Below are 12,999 nucleotides of genomic sequence, written 5' to 3'. Positions count from 1 at the left end.
CCCCCCCCCCCCCCTTTTCACACAGATCAGATGAAGTAACGTCTTTTTATCTTCTCTGTCCTGTGCGGGTGTTGACGTGTTACATAGCGTGCACAGCTGCAATGCATCAACATTTGTTTGTGCATTATAGAGATGCATCTGCAGGTCGCCCGTTATCCACCCAGCGCTTGTCACACTGGCTGTGCGAGACTATTTCTGAAGCCTACAGAGCATCAGAATTAGAGTCTCCTGTCAACCTCAGAGCACACTCTATCAGGGGTATCGCTTTCTCGACTGCTTTACATAATGGTATGTCTATGCAGGATATTTTGCACTGTGGCCGCGTGGTCAACACCCTGCTCATTACTCGCCTTTATTTAGGTGATGTGACGGCCTGTTCCATGATACATTCTGCCTTTAGTGTTTACAGAATGAACATTGTTGTTTCATGGAACTCCGTTTTATTCACATCTGTCTGCATGCATTACAGTGTGAGATGTTATCAATCACAAGTTGTGACTGTTATTTGATTCTATTGTCATTAATCAGTTCACGACTATTGTTACCAATCAGTTCATCTGATTAATAATCAACTCTCTTGTTATTATTAATCTGTTCATACGGTTCAGCCGTAAACCGGTTGGTTCATGGCTCTTTTCAGCGTTTTTCCCTCCCCGTTGATGTTTCCGGGGCGTTCTTGCATTCAGAATGCATAGTTACACAACATGCGTCTGTGCATGGCACATAATTACGCAATGCGTAATTATGCACATGGGAGCTGAGTGATTAGACTTTTTTGGGCAAGCTTCTGCTTCATACGGTGTTCGAATGGACCCAGTGAGGCGAGGACCACATCGGCTTCGCCCTTTACCCACTAAAGCGAAGGCCTTAAAGGGCGAAGCTTATACGAAATAGAACGTTGGTTACGTACTGTAACCCCAGATTCTATGAGTATAAGCGTAGCCCTTTAAGCGTCGGGCCTCACTGGCTCCTAAATGGCTGAAGAAAAAGCTATTTTGGGAGCCGATTTCCCGCTCTTAACGTAATTTATACGGACCGAGTGGGGCCCACACAGCAGGTGGGCGTGGACTAAATTTTTTCAGTGCTTATGCTGCGTATAACGGGATAAACCCACTAAAGCGAAGGCCTTAAAGGGCTACGCTTATTCTCATAGAATCTGGGGTTACAGTACGTAACCAACGATTTCATCACAAGCTCAAGACGACTCAGGATAGTGTTGCTTCAAAGATATATTCAAAAAGCGTTCAATACAAAAACAACTGGACTTTATTTGTAACAGAAGACGTTTCGCTCCTCATCCGAGGAGCTTTCTCAATTCAAAGAGCAGAGAGTGAGAGATTCAGGTTATAAGGCTGAGTGAGATAAGACACACACGCACATATGTAGATTGGCAATTCACACCTAAACAAACATTAACAATAAGAGTCTTTTGTTCCTCTAATACACAGACAAAACAAAACAAAAGAACACAGAACAAAAGACTCTTACTGTTAATGTTTGCTTAGGTGTGAATTGCCAATCTACATATGTGTGTGTGTGTGTCTTATCTCACTCAGCCTTATAACCTGAATCTCTCACTCTCTGCTCTTTGAATTGAGAAAGCTCCTCGGATGAGAAGCGAAACGTCTTCTGTTACAAATAAAGTCCAGTTGTTTTTGTATTGAACGCTTTTGAATTCATCATGTCCTGGATGACTGAGAATCTTCACCAGCATACTTCAAAGATATACATTGAACCTGATACTGAGAGAAAGGCAGAAAATGTCTGACAGTTTTGTTTTAAATGATGCTAGAGGCATTGAAACTGACAAAACCATCTGCTGGAGAAGGTGAAGATCACCAAAGATCACCTAACACACGTCAACCATTCATCAGAACAAAAAGCAGCTGCCAGCAACAAGGAAACAAGATGTCAAGCCCAAGATGAGTACGACACAACAAAAACATCCCATATAGGCCATTTAGCTTACCAGCATTCACAATAACACATTCTTAAACACACAAATTCAATTCAAACCAAGTGTAGTAAAAAAAAGGTATAATTTAAAAGAAAAAGAGATTCAGATTATAATGTAATGTGAAACTAAAAGACAACTTCTAGGAAAAGTAATTAAAGTTTAAAAAAAACAACAAACGATGATTTATGGAACTAAAATAGAATAAGCAACTATCAGGTTGAATAAAATATTAAGTTACAGTAAATAATAAAACCAAAAAACTCTAACAGAATTAAATATCATTACCTTAAGTAAACAAACTACCTATATTGAGATTTTAACTGCTACAAAGTCACATATTACATTTTCAAACTTTGAAACAACATCTACAGATACTGCAGAAGTAACCAGAACATCTGAACTGTTAACAATCAAAACATGGACTCCAGAGATTGAAAGTACCATCTGTAACTACTAGAATCAGAACCATAGAGAGCAAAACTTATAAACAAACTTCTAGGCTCATTATTAAAACAACACCACAGAGTGTTAACTAGCAGAAGAAAGCATAGTAGTTTGACATAATAAATTTGACATATTTTTAACTTTAGGGAGGATTGGACAGATTTAATGTAACTAAGCATAATTACCATATTAAATCTCTGTTTAAATTAGTTAAGGCCTAGAGCCCAAATACAACAAGTGTCTCCTACAACAGGAAGGAAAAAGTGATTTTAGAAAAAAACATAATTCTGAGAAATGCATAAAGCTACAACTTAAGAACTGTAAACAACATGAAATGAACAAACAGGGATATCACTATTCTTTAAAATTCCTATGTATAGTGTTAAATGTAGATTTATGAGAAAACACAAGATATGAGAACATAGAAAATTAACAACTATTCCATTACCAACTGGTTAGCAGTTAGCACGTGGATATAAAACTCCAAGAATTATAATACTGAATATTAATGTTTTACAAGTGAAGGTTTTAAACAAGACTGAATTATTTATGTGATACACTGATATGAGAATCCTGAATTATTTAAGCTAGACTTGTGAAACTATGACTATTCTTACTCTTTACCTTTTCAGTGATTAGACACAGTTTATAACTGATAGTAGATGTGTAAAGATGATGATCTAAAGAAAGTATAGTCACCAAGATGATTAGTGCATGCACTTCACAGTAAGAATGAAATCCTTTGTCATCTTTTAAATCTTATACATTTTATTGTTGGATGTAACTGGGACCCCGTGTACATAATTTCGCTCCACCACATGTACCACATGAGGTGCGAATGACAATAAAGAAACTCTGACTCTGACTCTCTGACTCTGACTTTGCAATACTTTTATACAATTGAATGAATGAGGTGATTAATTTTGAGAAAGTGAAAGTAGAGAATTTTAGAGCTAAAATATTTGTTGCAAGTGCTTATTTAAATTATGTTTTGAACTTTCTCTGAAGCTATGTTAAAATTTAAGAAGTTAAAATATCAACTCTAAGGAAAATGCTGATAAGGATAAGTGGTCTTGAGGATTGATTAAAAACCTAAATTTAGAAATGTTGATAAAATATGAATTAGTACAACCCCAGTACTAATTGTGATTCTCCTGTTGACATGTTGTGACACCTTGAGGCGAATGGAAAAACGAACACTGGCAACCAAAGGACTTGAAGGCTACAAATCAACTGGTTCAGATCAAGACGCCACACCAATCTATCTTCCCGCCTCTTGCCAAACTGACTGCCAAGACGCAAAGAAACTTTGAGACAAAAGTGGAAAAGTGAAATATGGAAATGAATGCATTTTCAAATAAAAATGAAGTGCTTCTTCAGCAAAGTGTTTGAACAACAATAAAAACATTTGGGTTTTTTTTGTTTTTGCCATCCATAAAGAACTGAAGAGAACTGAATTGAACAGAATTGAACAGAACAGAACAGAACTGCACTGCACTGAACTAAACTGAACTGAAGAGCTAAGGCTCTTCATCTTCTTGATCTTCTTTATCTTTTATTTCCTTACTTTTCTAAGTTTCAATCATTTTATTTCCTATACACTTCTTAATGTGTATTGATTCTCTTTAAAGTATGAGACTCTGAATCAAACTATTGATGTCCTTCAACAACTGAGACATAATTTTCAAGTTTGTGTTTTGTTATATGTTATATCTTTTTTGTTTTATATTTTATCATTTTATGTTTGCTTTTATCAATTATGTTACTAATTTGGTTACAACTCTATTCATAATGCACAAAATTCACAATTACTCAAAATGGTTTTCAATCACAAAGTATTGAACAGAATTTTATTTGACTAATGCACTTGCTCCCTGCCTTAGAAATCAAATGGCAGAAGCTAGAAGAGGGGTCTAGTTCTGAGGAGACATTTGTCCTGTAAATGACAGCAACAGGTTTTTTCGGCTCCTCAGGGAAGCAATGGCAACTGTCTAATGAACTGACTGAGTGATCAAAATTTTGGTAAAGTTTGTTTTGACTATTACAACACCACTGTTTTACACTATCACATATTCACACTGTACAGCACAATATAAACTTATAATTTAATCTCACACTTATTCATAATCTCACACTCACATATTTATACATCACTAAATATATCAGAAAAATTTGGCAGCATTAGTTTATTTGAGGGATTTCCTCAAATCAGGGAGGATTGTAGAATCTAAGAAACTTTATTAATTTGATAATCTGTTTAATGAGGCCAAAAGCAAATGTTTTTTAACTTACAACTGTGTTCAACAGAACTTGTTTTTAACAGATTCTGAGAAGTGCTTGAAGTTGACCTGTACTTGGAACCAGGAATTTCTGGGCGTAAGACCAACTGTTTGTATAAGACCGTTTCCCGTCAGAACTGTTTTGATAACTCAGAATTGTTTTAGCAACGAGTGCTGGTTTATGTCAAGCTAACCTAGGAATAATTTGTTTATCTCAAGTGTTTTCCTAAAATAAGAAAGGACTGATAAAGTGTTATACAACCTTCTGACTTCTGACATCAATGGAAGGCATAAAAAAGATACTGTACTGCATTTAGAGCAGGGGTTCTGCCTTTTGAGGTCCCGGAGGTATCCCTGGCTATTCGGCCTATGGGCTAAGCTTCAAATAAACCCCCATTTGCTGTCAAGAACCAAGGTGTCTACTGTTTTATTTAAAGAACCCAAAAGTATTAATGTAGATATCACAACAGTGCATTACTGGGACAGCTCTTCAGGACTTCCTCTATCCACCCAGCGCCTCTCACACTGGTTGTGTGAGGCTATTTCTGAAGTTTACAGTTCATCTGGACTGGATCCTCCAAAGAATCTCAACGCATTCCACCAGAGGGTTCGCATCCTCCATGGCTCTGCATGGAGGGATGACAGTGGAGAATATTTGTATGGCGGCTGCTTGGTCATTGGCATGTTCAATTATTCGGTTTTATCTACGTGATGTTTCTACTTTCTCCATGACCCATTCTGTTCACAGGGTTCTAACAGAATGATTATTTGTTTCATGGATCCTCACTTTTGAGTTCACACCTGCCTGCATGCAGTCGCAGTGTGAGCTATTTATTATCAGTCACAAGTTCATGACTGCTGATTTTATTGTTATTAACCGGTTCATCCTGAGGAGCTGTTGGTCTGCTCTGTTTATCGTTACACTGTTACAATTCGTATCCTCCGTTGTTCCTATTCACAGCAGCAGGTCTGCTATCTCAGCCTTTTTTCCTCACCAGAGATCTTTCTCCGGTGCGCTCCTGAGCATGGAGCACGCAATTACGCAGCGTGTAATTACGCACACAGAAGGCTGAGTGATAATTTTTTTTGTTTTGTGCAAGCAGGTGCTTCATGTTGTGTCTGTGTAGACCCAGTGAGGCATAGACTACATCCTGCTTCGCCTTTAACCCACCAGCGACAGCCCTTAAAGGGCGAAGCCTACATGAAATAGAATGTTGGTTACGTACTGTAACCCCAGATTCTATGAGTATAGGCGTAGCCCTTTAAGCACTGGGCCTTACTGGTTCCTAACTGGCTGAAGAAAAAAGCTATTTGGGAGCCGATTCTCGGTCTCACCGTAATTTATACGGACCTGGGGTGAGGCTCACACAGCAGGTGGGCATGGACTAAAGTTTTCAGTGCAGCGCTGAGCACCTTAGGGATAAACCCACCAGCGACAGCCCTTAAAGGGCTACGCCTATATTCATAGAATCTGGGGTTACAGTACGTAACCAACATTTTAGGGAGGTGTAGAGAGCATTGTGGGGACAAGCATGCTAACTATGCTACAACAACAAGATTTTTTGTCTTGAATAAAATAAAATTTCCAATTCTCCATGCGTCCCTTCGGCTGCTTTAAATATCTTGATCTGGCCCTTTGTCAAAATTTTGAAAAATTTCTTCCGATGAGAAAGTATAGACTTGAAGCTGTTTTGCTTAAACCTTGAAAAAAACGTATACCCAACGACTCTCAGTTACTACCACACCAAATTTTATTCCATCGTCTGTGAAGCCGGCAGAGTTGGAACCATGTTTCTGTTGACTAAGAGCGATTAGCTGCAGCATCCATCTTGAATTGGATTGACTCCAAAAGTTAATCAGCGTTTTAATTTGATTTATTTGTTATTTATCAAAAGTTTCATTCATATCTGTGCAGTCATTTATGAGATATTTTGCTAACAGACAAACAGGGTTGACTATTGCTAAATATTAGGTAAAGATCTTCTGCATCGTGTACTTAAAGTTTATGCTGTGGATGAATCTCAGCTACAATCAAACAAAATTTTAGCTCAATATCTTTAAAATTAACTAAATTTTAGCCATGTTTTCTAAGATCAGCTAGCTGTGGTCTCTAAAAGGTCATCATCATTTGTAGCAGCACATCTACTGATGATTTCCCAAAAGGTTAAAGTAAATTTTTCCAGTGGTTCATGATAGTGGTGACTGAATGTTTGTGAACTCTTTATAATTTTCTATATTTCTGTATAAATATGACCTAAAACATCATAAGATTTTCACACATCTCCTAAAAGTAGATAAAGAGAACCCAGTTAAACAAATGAAACTCAAATATTATACTTTCTCATTTATTTATTGAGGAAAATGATCCCATATTACGTATTTGTGAGTAAAAGTATGTGAACCTCTAGGATTATCAGTTAATGTGAAGGTGAAATTAGAGTCAGGTGTTTTCAATCAATGTGATGATGATCAGGTGTGAGTGGACACCCTGTTTGATTTAAAGAACAGGATCTATCTAAGTCTGATCTTCACAACATGTTTGTGGAAGTGGATCATGACAGGAACAAAGGAGATTTCTGAGGATCTCAGAAAAAGAGTTGTTGATGCTCATCAGGCTGGAAAAGGTTAAAAAAATATCTGTAAAGAGTTTGGACTCCACCAATCCACAGTCAGACAGGTTGTGTACAAATGGAGGAAATTCAAAACCATTGTTACCCTCCCCAGGAGTGGTGATGGGCAAATTAATCTTTTATGAGGCATCAAACCACCAGAGACAAATGTTTGAAAAATCGTTTCATGTTTTGAAGCTTCAGTTACAGCGACCTCTCCTGGCCACCTGCAATGCTGCAGCTAAATCAGACAATCTGATTTCGCTGCACACACCCAAAGAACCTTAATGAAGAGTGTTAACATAGCTGCTTTCCTCAAACAACTTTCTATGATCTCACTTGAACTATTTGGTTTTAAAAGTTGGTGTTTACACATTCTCTTTTCAAATAAAGATTGAATGTGCATTGTTGTGCATCCATTTGGCATGGTGTTGGTGTGCTTGTGTTACTATGACAGAGTCAGGGTCTTTATCTTTGTTAGAAACAACAATGAAGTGACAATGAGAAATCCAGAGTCTTGTGGAAAACAGTGCAAAGAATTTCACCAGTGTGACCAGATGTGTACACATGACGGTTCAGACAGTACACCAGTGGGTGTTCTGATCTGTCCAGCGGTGGATCTGTCATGTCATTTCAAAATAAAATTTGAGTCCATACTGCCTTATGACTACAAAAATCATATACATCATTTTACTGTACTGGGTGTCAAACTGAGTTACATAAGGGGGTAACATTAATGGTTCAAATCAAGGGTCTGTTTCAATGAATACATAAACTCAAATGCAAAAACCTGATGTTCTTTCTTGACTGCAGGTTCCGCAGCAAGAGTTTGATCGGTCTCATTTGACTGTTACACTTGTTCACATCAAAATTTAAGATACTGAAAATGTCAATCTTTTGGGCTTCAAGGTTGTCCAGCTGTTATGAGAAGTCTGCACTTAAGTAGTTCTTAAAGCAAAATAAAAAGTGGTAAAAATATATTGCATTTAAAAGGTCACCATGACGGCCAGATAAAATATTTACAAGGGCCATTTTGGCCCTTGGGCCTAGAGTTTGACACATTTTGGACTTTACTTTTTTTTTTTTTTACATACTGAAATGCCAGAAGCACCTCATCATGAGCGAGCAGATTGAAGTGTTCCCACATGTTACGACTTTTCTTCCTGACTGGCTTCATAATGGTACAATCTCAACAACACAACAGCAAAACGCACCCACTCTCCCAACACACTGCGCTCTTCTTGTAACGATTTTATAGTGGTGAACGCGACCAAATTCAAAACTGTTTCAACCAGTCACCTGTCAGAACCGAGACGAGGCAATCACTGGACCACGAACAAGTAAAGTGATTCATTCCGACAACGAAATAGTTTGTGTTTCGGACGTCACGTGTCACGTGACTTCTTCTGCACCAAATCAGTGTTCTGATATAATTGTACTTAACAGTTCGACACAAGCATTGAAGCTTTTGTTTTATACTGCCATCACTACCCAGGAGTGGTGGACCAACAAAGATCACTCCAAGAACAAGGTGTATAACAGTCAGCAAGGTCACAAAGGACCCCAGGGTAACTTCTAACAACTGAAGGTCTCTCTCATGTTATTGTTAATGTTCATGAGTCCACCATCAGGAGAACACTGAACAACAATGGTTCATGGCAGGCTTGAAGGAGAAACTCTGCTCTCCAAGAAGAACATTGCTGCTCGTCTGCAGTTTGTTAAAGATCATGTGGACAAACCAGAAGACTGTTGGAAGAATGTTTTGTGGACAGATGAGACCAAAACAGAACTTTTTGTTTTAAATGAAAAGTGTTCTGTTTGGAGAAAGATTGCATTCCTGCATACGAGCCTTATCCCACCTGTGAAACATGGTGGTGGTAGTATCATGGTTTGACCGGTTTTGCTGCATCTGGGCCAAAACAACTCCCCATCATTGATGGAACAATGAATTCTGAATTATATCAGAGAATTATAGAGGAAAATGTCAGAACATCTGTCCATGAACTGAATCTCAAGAGAAGGTGGGTCATGCAGCAACATAATGACCTCAGCACACAAGTCATTCTACCAAAGAATGGTTCAAGAAGAATAAAGCTCATGTTCTGGAATGGCCAAGTCAAAGTCCTGACCTTAATCCAGTCCAGATGTTGTGGAAGAACCTGAAGCAGCAGTTAATGTGAGGAAACCACCAACATCCAGAGTTGAAGCTGCTATGTACAGAGGAATGGGCTGAAACTCCTCCAAGCTGCTGTGCAGGACTGATCAACAGTTACTGAAGCGTTTAGTTAGTTATTGCTGTACGGGATGGTGTCAGTCACACCAGAAACTGAAAGAAAGGGTCACATATCCAACAAAGTTAAGTCAGGTCCTGTGGACGTTTTTTTTTTTTTTTTGTGTGTGTTTGTTGAAAAGTTTCATCTTTCATCCAAAAGACTTCATCAGTCCGAGGAGCCACAACAAACTCAGTCCCACACTCACATAGTGTGTCAACCAGTTTGATGGTAATAAGATGTTTTCTGGAGTCACCCCTCTCCCCCGTCGACTCCTCTGAGGCAGCCGTGGCCAAAGTGGTTCAAAACATAAAAGTTCATGCTCAATATTATTAATTACTATTGAGCATGAACTTTGTTGTTTTGGAAAGTTCACATACTTTTACCATCACAAAAATGTAATATTGGATCATTTTCCTCAATAAATAAATAACCAAGTGTAATATTTTCTTTTAGGACTTGTGTGAAAATTTGATGATGTTTTGAGTCATATTAATGCAGAAATATAGAAAGTTATTAAGTGTTCATAAACATTCAATCACTACTACTTATATATTTTGCTAACAGATGGACAGAAGTGACATCAATAAAGTTATTGGCAGCACTGAAAATAAAAACCCAGTGCAATCTATTAACCCTCAGAATATGTGTTGTGGATCATCTTCAGCTACTACCAAACCAAACATCAGGTTAATCTGTGTTTGACCAAGTCACGGAAATTATTTCAGTCTCGAGTTAATCAGCTGAAGAGGTACAGCTAAGATTACATTCAGCTAGTTTTAATAACATGTATCCTGTGGTTCCTGGGACAATGTGCACGAACACATGCACATACACAGGCAAAAGCATGATCATCCATCAGCTTCATGAACATTGAAACATAAGAGTTGTACACAGGAACTCAATGAGACGACTAAAAACGAGATCCACTCAAAAGTGAAAGCAACCCACGTGTCAGATGTGCAAACGATGTTTTACATCATTGGACCCATTTTCCGTGCATGGCTGATGATCCAGGAGAGTGGAGATATTTAGAGGAAACACTTGCAGCTGGTTTATACTAAACATGGAAGCTGCTGGTGGTTCCACTTAACCCTAACGTTTCTGCAGGACAGGAGGAGGAAAAGAACAACCGTTGATTTTTCTGCATGATTTTTTTAATTAAACCTTAAATCAATACGAGCTTCAGAGTCAGGGGAATAACTAGTCTTTGTAAATTGTTGTTTTCACACCCAGCTGTAGTTGTGTGTCAGTTCACAAATTAAAAGCTTAAACTATTATTGTTTTTCTGCCTCTGAGCTGTTTGCAGTCCTTTTTTTAGAAGATTTTTCGACTGTTTTTGTCATTTCCTGCTTTGTGTGTTTATTTTGTCCTTCCTTCCTATGCTTGCATCTCTCATGAGGAGTTTTATGTTTCTGCCAGGCTGGTAACGTACTGAAACAGAGCAGACAATTACGGATATGAAGCAAAGGTCCACCCAAAACACACAGAGGATAAAAAAATAAACATTGTGTCGTGTAGAAGTTTCTGTTTTTATTTATTTGTTTGTTTAACGCTTGAAACTTTCTATTAACATACAAAATTGTAGCTCAAATTGTGAAATCAACTGGCTGTGGCAGCCATCTTGATTTGGATTGGCTCTAAAAGTGAACTAGTTGTAGAAATACATCATATGAGTGTTTTTTGCAAGTTTCATTAAAATCTGTGATCTGGTTTAGGGGATATTTTGCTAACAGACAGAACTGACTCCAAAAAGTTAATGACAAAACTCAAAACAAAGATCTTCTTCAATACATTTACGCACAGAATTGTGTTCAGGATCAGCCTTGGCTAGTGCCACACCAAATTTCAGCTTTTTATCCCTAAAAGTGACTGAGTTATAACCATTGTTTGTTCAGCACTGGCAGTGCTTCAATGGGGGGTACCGCAGGGGTTCATCCTCGGTCCCCTTCTCTTTTCTTTATACCTGCTGCCACTAGATGCTATTTTCCGCAAGTACAACATACCCTTTCACTTCTACGCCGATGACTGTCAAATTTACTTCCCCCTGAAGCACAGAGATACACACTCTATTCAACCTCTGCTTGACTGCCTGGCTGGCATCAGGGACTGGATGGCTTTAAATTTCTTAACTTTCAATAAGAAGTCTGAAGTCATGTTGCTCCCTCCCAATGGCACGTTCATGAACCACTGCATCGACCTTTCCTCTCTAGCCCTGTTAGAGAAACAAAGAGTCACTAATCTGGGAGTGAACCCTTCCTTGAAACTTAACAGTCATGTGAACGTGATTGTTAAATCCTGTTTTTTTCAGCTGAGGCGACTGTCTAAGCTGAAGCCCATATTGTCCAAAAATAACCCGGAGACAGTGATCCATGCGTTCATAACATGCTCGATTACTGAAATGCACTTCTGTTTGGAATCAGTCAGTCCTCCATTGCACGACTACTGGTCCAAAATGCTGCAGCTCAATTTTTCACTGGTACAGGTCATAGAGAGCACATTACACCAGTTTTAACCTCCCTGCACTGGCTACCCATTCACCTTTGGATCCAGTTCAAAATACTCATGTATGTAAATCACTGAACAGTTCTGCCCCATCATATCTCACTGATCTTCTGCAGTCATATGCCCTACCACGCTCTCTGAGGTCAGCAGACCAGATGCTTCTTTCAGTTCCAGTAACATGTCGTAAGCTCAGAGGTGACTGGGCTTTCTCTGTTGCAGGTCCAAGACTGTGGAATGACTTACCACTGCGTGTCAGGCAAACTCCCACTCTCACTGTTTTTAAGTCTCGCTTAAAAACTCACTTTTATTCACTTGCCTTTGATACGGTGTGATTTGTTTTGATCCTGTCTGTAGTCTACAGTGTTGGCCACTTACTTATTACCTGTTGCTATTTGTATATATGTTTTTTATTTTACTTTATTTTATGTTTTCCTGTCCACTGCTTGTTTGTTTCTATTGTACAGCCCTTTGGTTGGCCTTGTTGCTGTTTTAAATGTTCTATAAATAAATGGTCTGGTATGGTATGGTATGGCATTGTTTGTTCTTAAAGGCCAGTTAGCTGTGTTGGCCATCTTGAAGTGTGTTGACTCCAACATGTAATCAGTTGTAGATGTGCATACAGCGATTAATTTCTGAAAGTTTCACAAAAATTTCTGTAATGGTTTACAAGATATTTTGCTAACAGACAGACAAAAACACGTGACAAAAACACTATCACCTGATTTTTATTTCCTGACAACAAAATGCAACGAGTAACATCTTCCAAAACAACTTTAAGACAAACTAAATAAACAATTGGACCAAAAGTTTTATTTTTAACCACAAAAAGAATGTTGTTTTTGACGTCACCAATATGTTAGATCACTTCAAACTGCATCTAAAGACACATTAGCTGCTTTAAATTTACTTTTATGTAAAATCCATTGTGCAAGCAC

Source organism: Nematolebias whitei, chromosome 16 (assembly GCF_014905685.2).
Source record: "Nematolebias whitei isolate Nwh7 chromosome 16, NemWhi1, whole genome shotgun sequence".
NCBI lineage: Eukaryota > Metazoa > Chordata > Actinopteri > Cyprinodontiformes > Rivulidae > Nematolebias > Nematolebias whitei.
The sequence above is the reverse complement of the archived record's forward strand: the minus strand, read 5'-3'. Positions refer to the sequence as shown.